Source organism: Callorhinus ursinus, unplaced genomic scaffold (assembly GCF_003265705.2).
Source record: "Callorhinus ursinus isolate GAN/ISIS: 27379988/994484 unplaced genomic scaffold, GSC_fseal_2.0 scaffold76, whole genome shotgun sequence".
In the NCBI taxonomy this organism is placed as follows: domain Eukaryota; kingdom Metazoa; phylum Chordata; class Mammalia; order Carnivora; family Otariidae; genus Callorhinus; species Callorhinus ursinus.
This window is the reverse complement of record NW_027397138.1, coordinates 214,401-234,745: the sequence shown is the minus strand read 5'-3', so window position 1 is coordinate 234,745 and position 20,345 is coordinate 214,401. Positions and strand designations below refer to the sequence as shown.

Sequence of the window (20,345 nt, the reverse complement as noted above, 5' to 3'; positions counted from 1 at the left end):
CCCTCTGATTTGTTCTGTTGACTGCCAGCTTCAGGTTACAAGCAGGGAACAGAGAGCCCTCATTAACATCTGCCTAGCCTCCAACAAACAGAGAGTCAGTTCAACACACCCATTTAGTCTTGACAAGTACGTATCAGATTCAGACCACGCAAAAATAATAAACCTTAGTAAACAGTTTGACGACTTCTGAGCAAAGAGAGAGGGCACATACAGCTTGGTTAAGCGACCCTAGGGAAAGTGTTAGGAGGGCTTGCTAAGAGAAGAATTCTGAGATAGTTCAGTGGCAAAAAAAAAAACGTCTATGCTTTTAAACTCTTTCCACACACTGTTGCTTAACATCTCCCACTCCCACCCAACCCCGCCCCTCCCCAACACACAAAGCCTAGATCAGAAAGGGAAAAGGGCAAGTTCCTATGGGGAAGGTTTAGCATGTTTTTGCTGGATTGGCAGATTGGCGTCGGCTTTCCAATTAATTTCAGCCCAGTTAAATCCGACTTTGTCCACACTGCAGATGCCCATGCCCCCGCTGTGCCTCACAGAGCAGGAGGCAGCTGGAGAAAACCGCGCTCCCGGGGTTGCTGGTCGCCCTGTAAATTCTGGCCCACTAACCTCAAGCGGACCATCAGTGCTGCCCAATTCTAGTATGTTTTCTGGGTCCATTCACTCTGTCATCCTGCTACATGACTACTTCCCACCTCTCCCACTCGGCCTCATTCTTAGTCTAAGTCACTGAATGGAAGCGATTCCTATTTCACTGAGAAAACAGAAGCCAACAGAAGAGAACTTCTGCAACCTCTTACCAACATGTGCACCCACTTAACTGATCATTTATCCCTGCCCTCTCCAGTATGGTAGTCATTGGTCACGTGTGGTGGCCACTGATCACCTGAAATGTAACTAGTCCAAACTGAGAGGTGCTTTTTGCATAAAATACACTGGATTTTGAAAATGTAGTGTAAAAAAATGAATGCAAAATCTCATAATTTTTTTCATATTCAATAGATGTTTTAGTGGTAATAATTTGTATATATTGGTTCAAATAGTCATGAAAATTATTTTCACCTGATCCTTTTGCTTTTCTTTTTTTAACGTGGCTCTAGAATTTAAAAATTACATAGGTGGCTCACATTGTATTTGCTTCGGACAGTGCTGCTCTATTCTCTCCTATTACCGTGAAGGAACCACCCATGTTGTTCGCTAAGACCGAGCCACCCGCCTCCCTGTGCATTAGAACTTCTTCCTCCCTCCCACTCATAGCCCTCACTCCAACATGTCTCACCACTTTATCCTTCTTCACCAATTTTCCCCCTCTAGTTGGATCACTCCTATCTGCATGCAGACATGCTGTTCTATCTCTCATTTAAAAAGAAACAACTCTTAATGACACATCTCAATTTAATTACTACCTCATTTCTTTCTAACTCCTCAAAAATATTGTCTATACTCAGTCCACAATTCTTTTTTGTTTCATCTCTTATGAATGTACTTCAATTCCCACCCACTCCCCCAAAATGGCTCCCGTCAAGGCAATGTGTGCTGGAGCTAGCAGAAGCCAACTATTAAATATTCAAGAATCTTGCAAGCTTTTCTTAATCGACTAGTAGCATGAAATTGGCTATGATGGGAGTATTTACAACATGGAAATTGGTAGACACTACAAATCAGGAGAGCCAGTGTACCCACCTAAGCACTGCTTGAAAGTTACCAATGGCCTCTACCAAACCTTATCAGTCCTCAACTTACCTAATTTATTTGCAGCATTTGATATGGACAGACACTCCCTCCTCCTTTTCTTCACTTGCCTCTTGGGGCACCATCTTCTCCTATGTCTTCTCCCTCACTGGACACTTCTTCCCTGTTTCCTTTGCTAGCTCCACTTCATCTCTCTGACCTCTAAATATTGGAGTCTTAGCACTCAGTCCAAACATCTCGTTTCTTTATCTACAATTCTTCTCTGATGTTTTCAGTCTTATGATCTTAAATACCCAGAGGTAGACTTTTAGGCCAGAATTTGCCCATGAATCCCAGCTTACTTCTACCCATGCCTACTTGACATCTTCACTTGGATGGCTAATAAGCACATCAAACTTAACATGTTCAAAATGAAAATTTTACTTCCCTGTCTTCCCTTCTTTCCCTGTTCCAATAATGATATTCCAAGAATACGCCCCAGCTCAATAAATGGCAATTCTAGTTGTGTGGGTCACACGTATTGATTTACCCTTGGTTCCTCTCTTTCTTTGATACCCCACATCCAGTGCATTGGCATTCCAATGGACTCTAGCTTCAGAACATATCCTAGATTACTTAGAATAAGAGCAAGTCTTTCTAATGGTCTACAAAGCCCTACAAGGTACCCCTGTTACCTCTCTGACTCCTCTCCCACCAATCTCCCTTAGATTACTCCCATCCAGCTAGGATATCTTTGTCAAAAAGGTGCTCCTGGCTCAGAGGCTTTGTTCTTGCTGTTCTCTGCCTGAAAACTCTTCTCCTGGATGGTTGCATGGCTCATTCCCTGACTTTCCTGCAAGACCATTCTGTATGAAATTAATCCCTTCCTTGGCATTTAGCACTATATGATACACTATATTGTTATCTGTTTGTATATTTATCATCTGCCTAGCCTCAGCAGATTGTTTTTCAGTATTATACATCTAGCACCAGTAAGAGGCACATACCCAAAGCTCAGTAAATGTTTGCTGAATGAATGCAGAACCTGATGTCATACTACTAGCCTTGGATCATAAAGAAAGCTACTGTCATCTTCTGTTTTGTATGCAAAGTGCTAAGTGACAGATACATCTTAAATGGCAAAGTATTCTATTTCTCTGTCAGGCTGCCTTTGCATACAGACCGAATAGTGAGCGAGGACTTTTGGCCTAGCCAAACAACTAAATAGGACTCAATTCAGAATTAATAGTGATTCCTTTGGTGATACTGCAAACTCTTTTCTTTTGATATTGCCTTTAGGGATGTCTTCATCTGAAAGCCCTTTCGATTTCATACTTGCGGGATGTGCGGAAGAATTCTAATGGAAAGAACTGGAATTATCCCATAGGACCATGGCCCTGGTTGTTTTGTGAAGTGGTGGAGTGGGGTGGAGGGAGGGTAGGGTAGGGGACAATGAAACATATGCCAAAGGTTTTAACAATAAAATCGCCTTTACAGATTACATACGCATAACAAAGGTGATTTTCTCCTGACCACTCCTCTTTCTCTTCTGCCATTGATTTGCCCAGAAAAGCAAGGCTGAAGCTGCCCTGTGAAAACCGGGTCCCCCAAACTCCTATCTCTCTTTAGCAAACTAAAGGTGGTGGGGGACAGGTGGGGCACAATCCTTTGATCCTCACCATCCCCAGGATTTTCACAGGGGCATGTGTTTCTCATAGCTCTGTGAGCTAGAGTTCAAAACACATATTTTGATTCATACACGGTGACTGGCTCTATAGTACTGTTGTTTTTTTTTTTCTTTTCCAGATACTGGAATAATTAGGCCTAATTTTAATGATCTCTCGTAACATTTTTATGGGAAAGTGTATTGTGAGATCTAAATTCTTCCTTCAAAACTGAATTTTTTGGAACATAAATTATTTATGAATTGGAAAATGCGTGCAATTATTATTAATTGGGTTTCTAGTCAGGTCCAAAGGCCAAGTATGTTTTAACCATCTATGGTGGTGAAAAACAATCAGTAGTGATTATCCCTTTCATTTACGGGGTATTAGACGTTCCATCCACAGTTGAAAATGTTAGAGAAGCATCAATGGAAAAAAATAAGCCTACAAATGAGGACCAAACAAACAATTTAAGCACCAGATAATATAGCTAGAACTCTCCTGGCTGAATGCCCTAACTACCATCCATTCTGTCCCACATCTTTTGACCCGTAAGTGTGTTTTATGTTGTTGGGGAATATGTGCTTCTCTCTCTTATTACACACACACACAGATATTCACAGTAGATAGTTAAGTCAACCAAAATTTACTGAACACTGAAAATGTACTACACATTGGGTTGAGTTTTCCAAATAATGTAATAGTTACGAATTCCCTCCTACCTATGTATGAAGTCATTTCACGTGCCTTATATCTGATCCCCACAAATATGAAAGCAAACCCTTATGTAATTGTTTGTGCAAGGTACCGTCGTCCTCAGCCTTTTACCTTAGCTCCTTTAAGATGTCCAACAGCCCTAAGAAGTGGGTACCAGCACCTTCTCCACCTTCCAGTGAGGCAGCTGAGGCACAGAGCAGGTATGAGACCTGCCTAAGGTCCCATCAGCTCCAAACAGTACAGCTGGGATCTAAACACAAGCAGTCTGGTGTTGGTCGCGTCCCTAGTCAGCCAAGGCCTGCGCCATTTTTACATCAGACTATGACGCAAGCACCTCCATTACCTCCATTTTCCAGGTTAAGAACTACATGAAGTCCCTTGCACGAGGTGGCTTGGGACTCAGGTGGGACCCAATCCTGGGGTGCTGATGTGAAAGCCTGGGTTCTCACAACAAAAACTGCCACAACTTCCACTCTCACATCTTACCTCTTGAAATACTTAGTTCCTCCAAGTCTATTGGTGTGCCTTACAACGATTTTGCATAATCCTCCAAGCACAGAAATGCCCAAGGCTCTGCCTCTAGTAGATACGCCATAGGAAAGAGACTCACACAAAGAGTGATTTTGCATCATAGGTGAAGATGAGCAAAAACAAAACAAAAAACCAAAAACAAAAACAAAAACCCCATCAACACCAGAGCTTCCCTTGGCTTCTGAGAAAAGGCCAAGGAAAACTGACTTTGATTTTCTAAATCTTCCTTTGATTTACTCTGCCGGAGGAGAATGAGTGCTAAAATAACTACTGAAAGCCACCCAAGATGTGCTGATCTAACATGACAAATGCCAAGGAATTTAGACATTAAATTGATCTTGGAATCTAAGCTCCCCTTCTAACTCCAGCAGGAGAGAAATCACGAGATCCACATGGAGCCGAATCCATCATACCTGGACTCTGGGGCTTGTCATTTCCCAAATGCAGACAGGCAACTCCAGGGCGATCCTGTTTACCAAGCAGCTAAGGTGGTTACTTCCCTACATCCCTACAACGGCTGCCTCTTTAGGATATCAATTACCGGGATTTTTGCTGGCAGTACACAGAAACCAGCCAACCAAATGTGTCGAAAATCTTCAGGGGTTCACTTAATACCTTTCTCTTGGTTGAGAAGGAAAACCTGGGATGCAAACCCCACTTGTCAGGAAAAGGTGAAGCCGTTCGTGTTGTGTTTCAAGTGATTTATATTTCGTGACGATGGAAAGGTACATTCTCGTACAGGATTTATGGCACCATTCTCAGCCATCTGAGCTCTGTTTATTTCACCCTGTCTCACTGCTCAGAGAATTACAATTAGATGGAAACACCTCACGTCAAAGCATCTACTAGCTCCAGCATGGGACACCGTAACTGTGGCAAATACTTTTCTCGGTGAAAATCACCAAAGCTTAGAGGCAGTCACTGCGTTCCCCTCTCGTTAGGACATAGCTAAGGAAGAGATGGTAAACTCTTTAACAAGGCATGTAGGACTCAATACAATAAACTGGAAGAATCATTTAAACTTTTTTTTTTTTAAGATAAGAACTGGTGTGGGACTTCTGAAGGAATTTTGATAGGTTCTTTTATGATCATTTTAAAATACACAGGGAAAATGCCTTTGAAGTGAAATAGTGGCAAATCTACCTACAAAAACAAACATAGCCATCCGAGACTTTCACTCAAGATAAAGTTCTACTAATTCTATGCAAATAGTAATAGCACTTTCTAGAAAGAGTTCTAAAGTAAGTCATACACACAAACCTCAGTAGCAGCACAAAACATCCTTTGTTGCCGGACGTGAGAAAAACACACTCGCTTCTAAAAAAAGCCATAGGAAGGAAGTGGAAGAACCTCAGGGGCGAGTGGGAGTGAGAAAGGAATGCTATAGCTCTTTTTTTTTTTAAACACGTAAGCTTGCTGTCGCCTTTAACAGCAGGGCAGTAGTTCAAGCAAGTGAAGCAAAATCTTTGCAATGCGTTTTTTCCTATCCTGTAGGTACAACTATCAGCCAAATAGATTTGAAAACCCTGATAAAGGCCTGTTGATATTCTGGCATTAAATTGCCCCAAGTGAAAAAAGTGCTTTAAAAAAATAAAATAGGGGCGCCTGGGTGGCTCAGTCGTTAAGCGTCTGCCTTCGGCTTGGGTCATGATCCCAGGGACCTGGGATCGAGCCCCACATCGGGCTCCCTGCTCGGCAGGAAGCCTGCTTCTCCCTCTCCCACTCCCCTTGCTTGTGTTCCCTCTCTTGCTGTCTCTCTCTCTCTGTCAAATAAATAAATAGTCTTTAAAAAAATAATAATAAAATAATAAAATAAAAAAATCAAAGAAACTCAAAACACCTGCATGAGGTTCTAACTTCACACATCTCAAAACAACTTAGAGTGCCAAAAGAAGAATGAAAAGAAAAGCCAGAAAAGCCATCAGAGAGCAAAGACAGGTCTAGGTGAAGCACTGTGCCCAACTTCTACAGGGTAACAGAATAAATGGGCTCTTTCTGACAGAGGATAAACTGAAGGCTCTTTTGAAAACAGAAATATGATCATGCTGCCTCCCTGCTTAAAATCCTTTAATACCCTCTCATTGTACTAAGGATAAACACAAAATTATCAATATGACTTACAAAGTTCTTCATGACCTGGTTGCTGCATGTCTGTCAAGCATAATGTTGGAGCTCACACCGATCTCTTATTGTCCCCATTTTTCAGATGAGGAACTAGAGAAGCTGAGGTACTTGATAAGATCAGAAAGCTAGAGAGTGATTGTGTCAGACACTGTTTATGGAGGAAATCAGTACACATTTCCAAACCCCTCTCACTTGGCTGCCTCTAGTAGTAGAGTTGGAAAATCCACTTCCTCACTCTCCTGCTTTCCGTACCATTTGGGTTGTGTTCTGATCAATGTAGGCCGAAGTTCACCAGCCGACCTCTGAGCTTTAAGCTTTTCCAATGAAAGAACCTGCTATTGCACATCCTTCCCCCTCCTCCTGCCTCTAAGGGGGCCATCGGGCCTGGGACCACTTCGAGACTCAGCAACGGTGAAGCAGCAAACTCAGAATGCAGAGCAGAAGATGAAAAGAGCCCGGCCCCCTGCACCAACCCAAGACTGCCTCTTTTCACCCCTTGTTTCGTGGAGAAAATATGCTGTGCTTTACATATTAACCTAGCTGAGGCAGGCTTTCTGTTACTTGGAGCCAAAGGTATTCCTAACTGACACAGCTGTGAGACCAGGATTCCAACCAGGAAATCTGATTCCAGAGCCTGGGAGCCTAACCCCATTCCTTCCTGCTTCACTCTGCCTTGGGCTGTCTTGGCTTTGGCCACACCGACCTCTAAGTTCCTCAAAACCACCATGTTTCTACCTGCCCCCAAACCTTTGCTCTTCCGTCTGCTTGGAGGAATCCCTACTTATCCTTCAGATCTCCGCTGGAACATCACCTCCTCAGGGAAGTCCTTCCTGATCTTTTTCCATCTTTCAGACAAAATCAGGTCCCCTAAATGTGTGCCCATAGAAGCTGTACGTGTCCTCTGTAGCACTTAACCGCAATTACAAATAAACAAGTATTTAATGCACCTTGCCAAGCGACATGGTAGGCTCACGAGGTCAGAAACTGTGTTTTGATTGTACACCGCAGGCAGTCAATCAATATTTATTAAATGGATGACCAAAGTAGGCATTCGTCACCCTAAGTTAATTCTTGAGCTAGACAGATGGAGATAGGAAGTCACTCATCTTACACATCTGCAACCTCAAAAGCACATCAGGCTGGAATACATCTTGTTCGACTCTATTTAACCGCCATAAAATATCTCAATAGAAAGGAAGGACGCAAACTGAGAGGTCCGGAGGCTGAGAGCTAAGACAGAACAGATCCCAATAAGAAAGAAAGTCCCAAGGCAGTGGCAATCCCAGACTTAGAAAAGTACTCCAAGAAGAAAAGAGTGTGTGTCAGGATGGGAGCTACCAATGAAAGCTGGGATTACCTTGCAAAAATACAATTTTCAGCAGGCCAAATATAGACATCATATCATATTTTCTGTGATCCCAAGTTTTGCATTCAGCATTCTGGGAGGCTTTTCTGTGGGAAAAATGTTTCCAATTTTATAGTGGAGTTGTAGGAAAATGTTTCAATTTATATAAACTTTGTTTTATTGCCAAATTTCCTGTAGCCTGTCTAATCCATTAAGCAAGAGATAACTGGTTTGTATCATCTTTTCAAAATCACATTTCCTTGTGCTATTAGAACGCTCTCTTGTCACCCTGCAACTGATCTTTTTATACTTGCTCCTCCATTCTGCTGTAAATTCTTGAAGGTAGGAATCTGGTGTTGTATTTAATTTTGGATTTTTAACAGAGTATTGTGCTGGCACAGAATACGAACTCTCTATATCTTGTTATGATAATGAATAAACAAAATGCATAGGCATGTTAGGCATTTAGTAAATACGCGTCAAATTGAATTTTTGATACATGACTTGGAATTGTTTCTCTTTCAAGGTATTTGTGCAGCGAGCATAATTACAGAGCCCACAATCCAACAAAGTCTACATTATGGAGAAAAACCAGAAGAGTCTTTGCATTTTCAAAACAATATGAATTGAAATGGAAACCTCCTTTTTATCATGCGCATATTTCAAGTGCAAAGGCAACTCAAAACTTGAGGTGAAAAGAGAACCCCACGCTATTTCTCTGTTCACCAGTCCTGACCATCCTTTGTGTTCTCTCTTCACTCTATAGCTGGGAGGTCTGAGGAGGAGAAGGCAAGGGAAGAAGAGAAGGAGAGACAGATGGGATAGGAAAGACTGCCAGGAAAACAATGGATCTGGATGTAGAGCACAGGGTGGGGACTGGAATAACAACGGGAGATACACAGAATGGAAGTGGATTTCCTCTCATTTTCTCCAGGCTCTAATTTCTCGTCTGTGATAAAAATGCATGCATATTTGTCAGGGCGCCCGGGTGGCTCAGTCGGTTAAGTGTCTGCCTTCGGCTCAGGTCATGATCTCAGGGTCCTGGGATCGAGCCCCATGTGCCTCCCCCACCGCCCCCCGGGGCTTGTGCGCTCTCTCTCTTCTCTCTCTCTCTCAAATCAACAAATAAAACATTTTTTAAAATGTATGCACATTTGTCTATTTGATCGTAATTTCATAACTCCGTTTTCATAACTTTTTTATGAAAAATTAATCTAGAACCAAGTGTCTTTAATTTTGACAACAGTGAGCTTGTGGTTTTTGACATCTTTTGTTCCCGTTTGTTAAAACCACCAGCTAAGTGCACAGTGGGGCAGTACCAAAGCCTTAGGAAGACTCTTAATGGTTGATAAATGCAATCCATTTTCACACTTACAGAAAGTGAAACTTTGGTAGCGCACATCGTAATCCACCTACTTCGTAAATATCCGTGTTTTCATTTGCATATTGCACCAATCATATACATGCGGGTACCAACAGACATGTGAATGGAATCCAGTCCTGACATGGGATAGAACCATGACAAAAAGCACATGAGTAGCAAGAAAAAAATGTTTGTTTCAAATATATGGATTGTGTTTTCGAGTGTCTTGAAAAAGAATGAAACTGAAAGAGGCAGCTTTGAAGAAACTTGCACGTGCTTGAAACCCACATCCTGTTGTTATCCACAGCCCTGGCACGGAGAAGCTGGGAGGTGAACATTCTCATTAGGGTCCCATTAGCTCTGATTTGCAGAGGCCTCCTCTAAAGAGCAAAGTCATGTTCACTGTCACCCCCTCGACATGGCTGGGCCATGGACCAGGCACCACCACTGACGGGCATCATTTACTGAGTAAACATCTAAGCCCAAGAATACAGTGGTCTAATCCACTGAGCTTGGAACTGAAATTTAAAAGGCTCTCTATATGCTTCCTTCCCGCCACTATCAGGAGATTCTAAATCAGCCATGAGCTGAGGCCCATCTGCCCAGGGCCTAAAAGAAATTATAACAATAACGAGAGGCCTAATGGGAGTCAGCCAGTGAGAATAAGAGCAACATGGTCTACTCAGACTCTTGTTCTTTCCTATTTATTTATTTGGTTGAAATGCGGGTGTTTTTGCTTCAGGCAGATGTTGGTATCTTAGCCTTTTGTACAGGAAGCTGTAGAAGGAGGGAAGGATGACTGGTAGGAAATGGGAGGAGGGCTTGCTGGGTGGGAGCAAAGAATATTTTATGGGCCAAACGGCATTTTCTGTTGGCCCAGTGATTTTTTTTTTTAAACTATTTGTAACTCTGTTCAGAGCCCTTTCAAAGGGTGAAAACAATCCCAATGACCTTATGGTCCAAATAACTGCAGTGTTGTTTTAAACTTGTATCTTGAAGTTCCACCTTTATGTTACTCTACTTAACAACCACAGACTCTTCCTAACGGCTACCCACATGTCTTTTTAATTTTCTAACAGGAGACCAGGCCCCTTCAAGATGTTCCACCAACTCAGCCCTGTTTCCCTCAGATGTTTCTCCTTTTTCTTCTTCTGAAAAGCATGTGTTGATAGACTACAGGGAATTAAGATTTATTTTTTAGACAGTGTTTTCCCCTGCAACTGTAAGTCGGCCTCACTCGGAAGGGGAGCCGGGGCAAATGATTCTAATGCACTTTGCTCCAATGCTTCCATCTCAATAACCCTTTAACATGAAAACTGTGGAGAGTGAAGTGAAAAACTTGTCTCCATCTGGAAGCGTTTACATGCAGAGGTGTCTTTAACTTCAGTTGTTTGTCTAGAATTTCCATTTATGAACCGACTTGCCCTTTTCCTTTGGGTATGCCGAAGACAACTGTTTGCAAAATCCATTTTATGCAACAATCTAGAGGCTCCTTCAAACTCAATCAGGCTGGAAAGGCTAACCATGACTCATAAGATTCCCTCAACACACACAAAAAAAGGCAGAAGTCAAGAAGAGCCAATCTCTGATGTCAAGGGCAGCCGCCAGCTTACCTGACAAGTCAGTGTATTGTCATCAAACCAGTTTCCTGCTCGGGAGACCTTGACTCCTCTCAGTAAAGGTGTCAGCACCTCTTTTCCTGAACAATCTCAACGTGAAGGACAGGGCCCAAGTCCAGCAGAAGGTATCTTTACTCTTTTTATGGTTCAATATAAAGGTGACCTGAAGAAAAAGCCTTAGGATATGCTTTCAAGATACTGACTTCGGGGTTTTGTTTTTGTTTTTTTTTTAAACATCAGTCTGTCATGTTTGGATTCAATCATTCTTTTAAAGAAGCAGGGAGGAAGGGTGGCTGGACACACAGGGAAAGATTATACAACAGAACACTCTAATCCTGGGACACCTGTGCCACATTCCTGGCACCTGGGGGACTCCCCAACAGGCAGGTTCTGACTATGGGGATGCCTGGGCCTGTGGTCACTCCGTGTGGTGTGTGGGGAGAGGGCGGTAAAGTAACAGAGTCCAGAAGGATAGTGGTGGAAGGAGAGAAAAAAGAGAGTGGCACTCTTTCACACCACCTTTTCTCAACCCCTGGTCCTCCGCCCATCCCTTCCTTCCCTGGAACACCAATGTGACACCTGCAGTTTGAGACCATGAGAGTGAGCGTAAGGACAAGACAAAGACAGAGATACTGACCCCAAGTCTTGATATTACTGAATTACTAAACTAATACCAGCAATGACCTATCTCCAGAAACACGGTGATGTGAGGAAACAAAAAATCTCTATTTGTTTCAAACACTGTTAGTCATTTGTAGCCCGTACTCCACCGCCTTCCCCCGCCCCATTCCTAGTTGATTTGGCAGGAGAGGCAGATCAAACAAGAAGCTCTTTATTCTTAGAAAGCTTTTTGGGGAGAGGGCAGTTTTGAAATTTGAAACACCCAAGCAAAACTGAATATCCTTCAGAAGGTAAAACTAATTTAGCATATCCTGGAGCCTTGTAATTTATTTCCAATTTTATGACTACAACAACTTAGCATCATTTCTCCATCCACTGGTTCATGACATTTATTTAAATGAAGGACAAGACATATCATATTGTCATAACAATACAATTGCTCCTGTTAACTGTTTGTATTTATGTTTATACAAGTCTGTAACCTTATTTATCTGTGTTCTGTGTAAAGCACTAATGGGGAACTGAGCTCACCCTCAGTCCTCTTACAATACTAAACTATTGTCAGGAAATGTTAAAAGAAATACAACATAATGAATGGAAAGAGCAAAACAGCCTTGCTTGATCACTAGAGAGCTATGTGAAATCGTACAAGTGACTTCAAGCCCCTGAGCCTCAGCTTGCTCATCTGTAAAATGAAGAGTAGCATTAGGTCACTCTTCAGCTTTACGTTCGAAGAAGTTTGATTATCAGCAACCAAGTTATCTAATCAGGCAACTTTATAATTCTTTTTGTCACCAACATGTTATATGTCACGTTTCCAATCTATCACCATGAACAAAAATTTAAATTTTAAAATTTACATTGGCGAGGGTCAGAGTTCATAAAAACCAATGGCATTCTCCTTCCTCCGGGCTCATTAGTCTCTATTTCAGCGTTTTCAAAAGGTGGCCTGAAGTCCTTGCGTCTTGCTAGGTCCCACCCAAGGTCTATGGAACCAGAATATCTGGGGACAGAACCCAGAAATCCCCACTTTTCACAAGCACCCTGGGCCATAGGACATGCACTGAAGTTTGAGCACCACTGATCTGAAAGTAAATGTCACTCAAAGTATGAAACTGAGACTTGAGCTGATTAAAAGTTATATTTAGGGTCTTAATGATAAAGCAGAGTTCAGTCACAAATTCAGTTCTTTACTTTTCTGAAGGCACCGATTTAAAGTAATTTTTAATGTATGCAGAGATAGATTTAACCATCAAATTGCATTATCTGCCGCATAAATAAAATTCACAGAAATCAAAGTGAAAACACTTCCCCCAGGATTTTGATTACCACTCATTTTGCTTCCCCTTGTTTATCCCTGCCAGTCACCATTTGTTTTTATTGTTTTAAATTTAATCCATTTTTTCATCCTTATTTTAATGCTCTGTCTCACTTGTCACCCAAGAAATGACAAGTTTTTAGATCCACTGGTGGCAAGGGCCATATTTTTATGGTGTACTAGAATATTACGGTTCTGAATATCACCATCCTGCATTTTCTGCCTTCTTTTCCATCTTGTCAGCCATTAATAAAATAAACCAAAGAATTTGTTTATTTTGCATCTATGTGTTTATTGATCTCTGTTTGGCTAGGTTTGATGGTAATCATTACACTCTAGTAGTAAACTGCTTCCCTAGGAGTTAAGAAAAAAAAAACGTTTAGGAATTTCTACTGGTGTTTCTGTATCTGATCGGGTTAAGTATACACGGTATTGCAATGTCTACATAAACAATTTACTTCTCAAGTACTTTATTCAGCCTCAGATTAGCTGTACTGTTACGTCTTTAATCCACTGGGATTTATTCAACTTTTACTACCTGTCAGGAAAATGGTCTCCAAAATGCCATGTCTAATGCAGGTATGTTTTAAATATACTTCCTATGGCTGCTAAAAGTAGGAACCAGCTCTACGGGGAAGAACAACGTGGTCTGTTAACGTTGCAAAGCCAGTAAGCCATTTATTTATTTATTTATTTTTTTTTAAAGATTTTATTTATTTATTTGAGAGACAGAGAGAATGAGAGAGAAAGCACATGAGATGGGGGGAGGGTCAGAGGGAGAAGCAGACTCCCTGCTGAGCAGAGAGCCCGATGTGGGACTCGATCCAGGGACTCCAGGATCATGACCTGAGCTGAAGGCAGTCGCTTAACCAACTGAGCCACCCAGGCACCCGCCAGTAAGCCATTTAAAAGGCAAGATAAAACAAATTAAAGTACACCCGAATAGAAAAAAAAGGTTAAAGCCATTATAATTCCAACAATTTAATAACAATCTTAGTCATTGTTATTTCATCACAATAGTATGTTCAGCGTTTCTAAACCGTTTCTCAATCAAAAAATGTTCATGCATCTTGCAAAAAATCAAACTATTAGTGAATCATACACAGCACCTTAAAAGGAAGTCCGATGTCCATTGTGAAAGATGAGGGCCTCAGAGGGAGATGACCCCACACTGATGACACGCGTTCACCCCAAGGGAGAGCTGAGATGCTTGAGAACGAAAGGGAAGGCAGAATGCGGTCCTGACATTCCACACACCCCCAAGGGACTGTACTTTGTACTTTGTACTTTGCCTGTACTTGGGCTCTGCAGGTGTGGAGCAAGCCTGAGATGGCCACGGCACCCCTTTGAATAGTCTAAGTAGTTGGTCTCATTAAAAGAGCACCCAATTTGGAGTCAAGAGAACTGAATGTATGTCCAGGGTTCTTTATCAGTAGTGTAACCCTGCACAGGCCACAATCTCCCTGAGCCTCTTCGCGCCCTCATAAAATACATGTTAACGTTCATGTATTAAAATACCTCCCTTTGGGGGCTTTTGTGGGGAAAAACTGAATCAGTGCCTGGAAATTCCTCTGAAATAAGTGTTGGTTATAATTATCACTCATACAAGGACCAGGTCACCTCGCGAGGTCCTATACCTCGAGCTGTGACCAAGCACGTCTGAGGGTCTCCCGCCCAGGCTGTCATCCTGTATTTGCCCACGTTTGCCTCAGCAACGACTCATCCCCAGGTAAACCAGCCGCAGGTGCCATGCCCGGTCCCTAACCTCAGTTAAAGTCCCCTCACAAACCAAGATGCTGCCAGTTGTTGCAGAATTGGTGACCAGGTGTGGAGCCCATCATTCCTACCCCTACCTCAGTCCTATCTGGAAACTCTGATGTTTGCATGCTGCTGGAGGAAGAAAAATGACCTCCCAACCAATACCTACCTCTGCAGGAATGTGCAGTGGAACAGACTGAGGCAAAAATAAGTCATTCCAACGCAATATGCAACAGTGTGTACAAATATGCTTGATGGCTGAACTTGAGTTCTTTCTGATTGTTAACATGTCCCATTCTTTTGTGACACCCACACAAAAATGTGTTCTATTAGGAGTCAGGTTCTATTCCTGACCCGCTTAGTCACACTGGGCAAGCCGTTTTAATTTCCCTCAGCCTTATTTTCTCCGTCTTGGAATCTCTCCTAATCTCCTCTACCTTCCTGAAGTTTCAAGTTCTATTTTATTAAGCTAATAGAGTTATGGGTTAGAAATTATCCTGGTGGTTGCCACGAAGTAAGAGCGGGCATCACCAAACCACTTCTACAGATGCTTCTGAAACGAACAGGTTGAAAGTAATACCAATCATCGGCATCTTTAATATGCTAACTATGTCTTTCCTCCGCCACAAACATACAACAAGTCTGTCAGGAGAGGAGTGCTGAGGAGCGAAGCCTTCTGGCTTTCACAAAGTTAGCAGACGGCCAGGGCTTAACAAGACTAAGGCTGTAATATTAACCTGAAGAAATCAATGAATTCGGATTGCTACGTAAACAAACCATATTATTTACTCTTTAATGCATCAAACACGTCGCATCGGCTGCCTTTCATTAGGAACTTGGGAGAGACTGCCACAGAGGAGGACAAGCTATAGAGGAGGCCAAGAAATTACCAGACCAAGCACCACGCTCGGTGCAAAGCATTTCAGCCGATACCAATGGGGAGAAAGGCAGGGGCCCTTTCTCAGCCTCAGTGCTGGGAAGAGGAGGCGAGAGTGAGTAGAGGAGCAGGAAGTGTGATGGAAAAACAATACCTTTTCCCCATGAATCACTCCTGTAAGTGGTGTAGTCTTTCAAGGGAGTGACTAGATACAGATTCGGAGGTAGCTACCCGGTACTGAAGTCTACACAGTGGAAGCCCCGTCCCAGAGGAAAGGATCAGACAGCTCAGCAGGAAAGACTGTGTCCCTCCTAGGTCAGTACTCAGCTGGGCTTTAAGAAGATGACAGTCTCTAAAGAACAATAGATTGGTGTCATTCTGAGCTTCCCTGACAAAGTGAAATGGACCGCATCTCTAATTAATTATATCTCAAAATAGTCTACAAGGTTCAAAGGTTGACTTGACCTCAAGGATAGAAGCCAAATACTGACTGAGATATTAATACCTGGGAGTTCAGTGGCAGGATGCACTTTTTCTATGTTTCCTGTGTGATGCTAGGCTTTCACTCTTCTTTGGTTAGGTGTGTTCCAAAGGACATGCCTCAGTGAATACCACACTTGTGAAGGTAAGAGTGAGGCCCCTCTGTCATGGAATGTTCAAGGCATATAAATTTAGAAATATTTTGAGGTTTATTACAGCATAATCTTATCGGAAAGTAAATCTCCCATTCAGTGTATCACACATTCTTTCACATAGTAGGTACACAGGTAATTTTTAAGAGAATGAATGAATGGCCATGTGACCTTCTGAGGAAAAGTGTAGCATTCCTTTCTCTCTCTTTTTTTTAAGATTTTATTTATTTGAGAGAGAGAATGAGCAAGCACGAGCAGGGGGAGAGGCAGATGGAGAGAGAAAGGGGAGCCCAATGCGGGGCTCAATCCCAGGACCCTGAGATCATGACCTGAGCCGAAGGCAGACATTTAACCGACTGAGCCACCCCAGTGCCCCAGGTGTAGCATTTCTAATATACAATTTGTCCGTGCATGAAACCTAGGAGAAATGGGCAGATTTCTTTGCTGATGTAGCAGATTCATCAGCTACTTGGAATTTTACAGAAAATACATGGTATTTAAAGAGATGGTAGGGGGACGCCTGGGTGGCTCAGTCGGTTAAGCGTCTGCCTTCGGCTCAGGTCATGATCCCAGGGTCCTGGGATCGAGTCCCACATCGGACTCCCTGCTCAGCGGGGAGCCTGCTTCTCCCTCTGCCTGCCACTCCCCCTGCTTGTGCTCTTTCTGTCTCTCTCTCTCTGACAAATAAATAAATAAAATCTTAAAAAATAAACAAAAATAAAAAAAATAAAGAAATGGTGGAATTCCAATGACGGAATCAGTGCTGAGCTGATCTCAAGTACAGAAATATTCTAATGGAGAATGAGCTAGTTTAAATAAGCCCGAAGACAATAAAAAAAATTATGTCTCCATTTAATGAAATTTCTGTCCCACATATTAAGGATGTGGCACAAAGAGACAAAAGAGAGGAAATATATGATTATATGTGCTTAATTCAGCCAACACAAACACTGCCTATCCATTTCAATACAATGTGGAATTGCTCAGTTTCCAGCTGGGAGAAAAAAAAGCATCAGAGAAAAAAAAAACAAAAACAAAAACCCAACCCTTTCTTAACAGTTCCTCCAAGGCAACAAGAAAGTGAAACTTAATTAAACAGGTGATATGGAATTACCTACTGCTGACCACAGTGGTGCTTGTTGGTGCTTCACCTTCGACGTGCATTATTAACTGCTCTGTGCCGCCCGGAGGTAGGAACAGAACCTCCGTGCAGGGGTACCCATTGGCAGGCAGCAGGAGAAGGAGAGCACGACCTGTTCTGTCCCCCTTACAGGGACTCATCCTTCAAGTGGCTGGTTTCAGCCAGCCACACTCCAGACTGGGACTGTGAGTTAAGTCTACTTCTGACAGGGCTGTCCCTCAAGCATGGTGGGAGGTACTGGTGGAGAAGCTCAATCTGGGTTGTTGTTGGTTTTGTTTTGTTTTGTTTTGTTTTGTTACACCTCTTGGGACCTCACTGTCCTTGCTCATTCGGGCCATTTGTTACTTTTATGCACTGTTTGCAACAACTCAGCCCTTTTTCCGATAGGAAGAGACTTTCAACCTGTGGCATGTGTTGAAACCATCTGAAATGTGATTTCCTAGTGACTCTGGAAACACAGAGGTGGCTTTCTCTTACGGACAGGCACATACATCTAGAACCAGGACACCCTCCCTACTCAGTAAGATGTCTGATCTGTAGTTTATTATGAAAGTGGATGCCATGATGGTATTTGGATATCTTTATTTAACTTTCCATTTCCCCTTCTACCACAGCATCATTAAGCATACACCTTATAAAGTCGGTAAATGTATTTTCTCCCTTACAGCTTTCCAAGAAACAAACGCTTGAAAAATCAAAAACTTGACTTTGGAGGAAGATTAGCATGTAAATCAAGCAAATGGTGATTGGCTTGAATGAATGAGTATTTGGATTGGGATAAATCTCTGAAAATTCAGAAACAGGCTTCAAAAAGTTAAGAATCAATACAACGTTGGCATCATAATCCACTTCATTCATGTACTGTGCTAGTGACTTGGCCATTTTTATTAGAGCTGCTAATTAGAGGAATTCAAAGATGCACAAACTGCTTTCAGAAATTTGAAGTCACCTGTTACTGGAGATGATTAAGAAAAATCACTGGGTGAATTTGTGGGGATTTTGCAGCTCACGCTAGGTTTCCTTCCAGGTCTTTCCTAAAGTAAGAATCTACAATTGTGTGAATATGGTGAGGCTCCTAGGGCATCCAGGCACATGAATCATCACTGTATGTGTTTGCTTTAGCTCTCCATTTAGCCTAAAGGACTCTCTTATGCCATAGGCATGGCTGCTACTGAAGGGACCAAGGTTAACGATCTCATATTTCTACTCAATTTGGCAAATCCTGGTAGATAAATGTAACTCACAAAGAAGCTCTTGTTTTTCTTCATGTTTGTCTGAAATGTATTCTTTTTTTCTTCTTTATGTTCAGTTAGCCACCATATAGTGCATCATTAGTTTCTGATGTAGTGTTCGGTGATTCTTCATTTGGCTTCAATCGGTTCTCTTCTTTCACATGCCTCTCCTCGTCTCCTTTTGGGGGTTCCTCCCTATCTCCTTGACCTTTGGATGTTTGGAGTCCCAGAGCTCAGTCCACAGACCTCTCACTGAGCCTCATGGCTCTAAATAATGACTTGGATTCTAGTCATCGATAACTGTCAAATTTGTATCTCTAACCCAGACATCTCCAAACTCATACAACCAAACGATATCTCTTCTTAGATGTCTAAGATTTAACATGTCCAAAACTGTTAATCTTTTCCTAATCTTTTCCCCAAAACTTGGGGATCCTCCACAGTCTCTCCTGGTAAACAGCAGCCCCATCCTTCTAGTTGCTCCAGTGAAAAGACTTGGCATCATTTTTTTAAGATTTTATTTTTAAGTAAACTCTACACCCAATGTGGGGCTCGAACCCACAATCCTGAGATCAAGAATCACACGTTCCACTGCCTCAGCCAGCCAGGCACCCCATGACTTGGCGCCATAGCTGATTCCTCCTTCCCACCTCATACCCAGCCCATCAAAAGTGCAGTCATCTCTAGCAGGTATCCAGAATCCAACAAATAGCACCACTTCTGCCATCACCAGTCTTTTCCAAGACACCAGCCTTCCTTATTTGGATTAATGTGAAAATCTCCTATACTATCTCCTTTTTCTCTTCAGTCCCATCTCATGCTGAACAAAAGCAAAAGTCCTTACGATGGTCGACAAGGTCCTACGCGATCCGCCTCCTACTTCTTCTCCCAGGCCTTGAATAACTGATTTGACATAAATTCCTATTTCTCTTTCCCCTGATCACATACATACTGACCACCTTGCTATTTATTCCTCGAACATGTGGGATGCTCCTCTCTCAGACCCTCTGCACTTTTTGTTAGCTTGCCTGGAATTCTCTTCTACCTGATATCCGCTTGGCACTCTCCTAGACATCTAGATATGACCCTTCTCTTCCATATTAAAAGGCTTCTGTGATTTCACAAAAGGCATCCACCTTACGTGGGTCAGAATTCTCAGACATCTTTTAAAATGTGCATGGTCAACCGCCAGAACCTAAAGTCTTTTAAAAACGGGTCAGATTATGACCTGAAAGCAAAAACCCAACAGCATGTATTTAAATAGCTTCCCAGCAAAATCTCAGAAGAAGCCCACTAGATTTAGATACCGTGTGCCTGGCTATACTGCTTTTGCAAAGACTGAAAACATAAGGAAGCTCTCTGGAAGTCAGCAAACAGCAGTATTTGGCCTTAAACTGATTTAGCACACACAAAAATGGCACTGTGCCTTTGGAGACCTGGAATGCGGCATTACAGGTTTTCTCCAAAACAGCTTCATTTATTTAACATTACCGTGACCCTTTAACTTCTAACTTGCTACACAATTAAGCTATTTAAGCCTTCCACTTAGCTCTCTTTGTGCTGCAATCTGGGTCTAAGTGAAGCAAAAACAAGCCTACACCTTACTGTTTTGCTAAAGTTTGTTCTGTCCTATTGAAGATGTTTGCATATGCAAATGTTAGCACCACATCTGATTAGCATAGCATTGTATCACTGAGACTATTTCTATTTTACTCTTCCATTCAGTAAACAT

The 20,345-nt window shown here is 42.3% G+C and overlaps 1 protein-coding gene and 1 long non-coding RNA gene across 2 annotated transcripts in view; one reads left to right on the top strand and one right to left on the bottom strand.

Moving 5' to 3' along the window:
- LOC112840286 (uncharacterized) overlaps positions 1-9,194 on the top strand; it is a 42,834-nt gene extending 33,640 nt beyond the window's left edge. Inside the window, exon 8 of the long non-coding RNA XR_012376580.1 lies at positions 8,579-9,194. This is a non-coding gene — a long non-coding RNA (uncharacterized lncRNA). The remainder of the gene's footprint in view (positions 1-8,578) is intronic.
- MAML2 (mastermind like transcriptional coactivator 2) overlaps positions 1-20,345 on the bottom strand; it is a 341,184-nt gene that overhangs the window by 252,151 nt on the left and 68,688 nt on the right. The gene's annotated exons all lie outside the window — the stretch shown is intronic.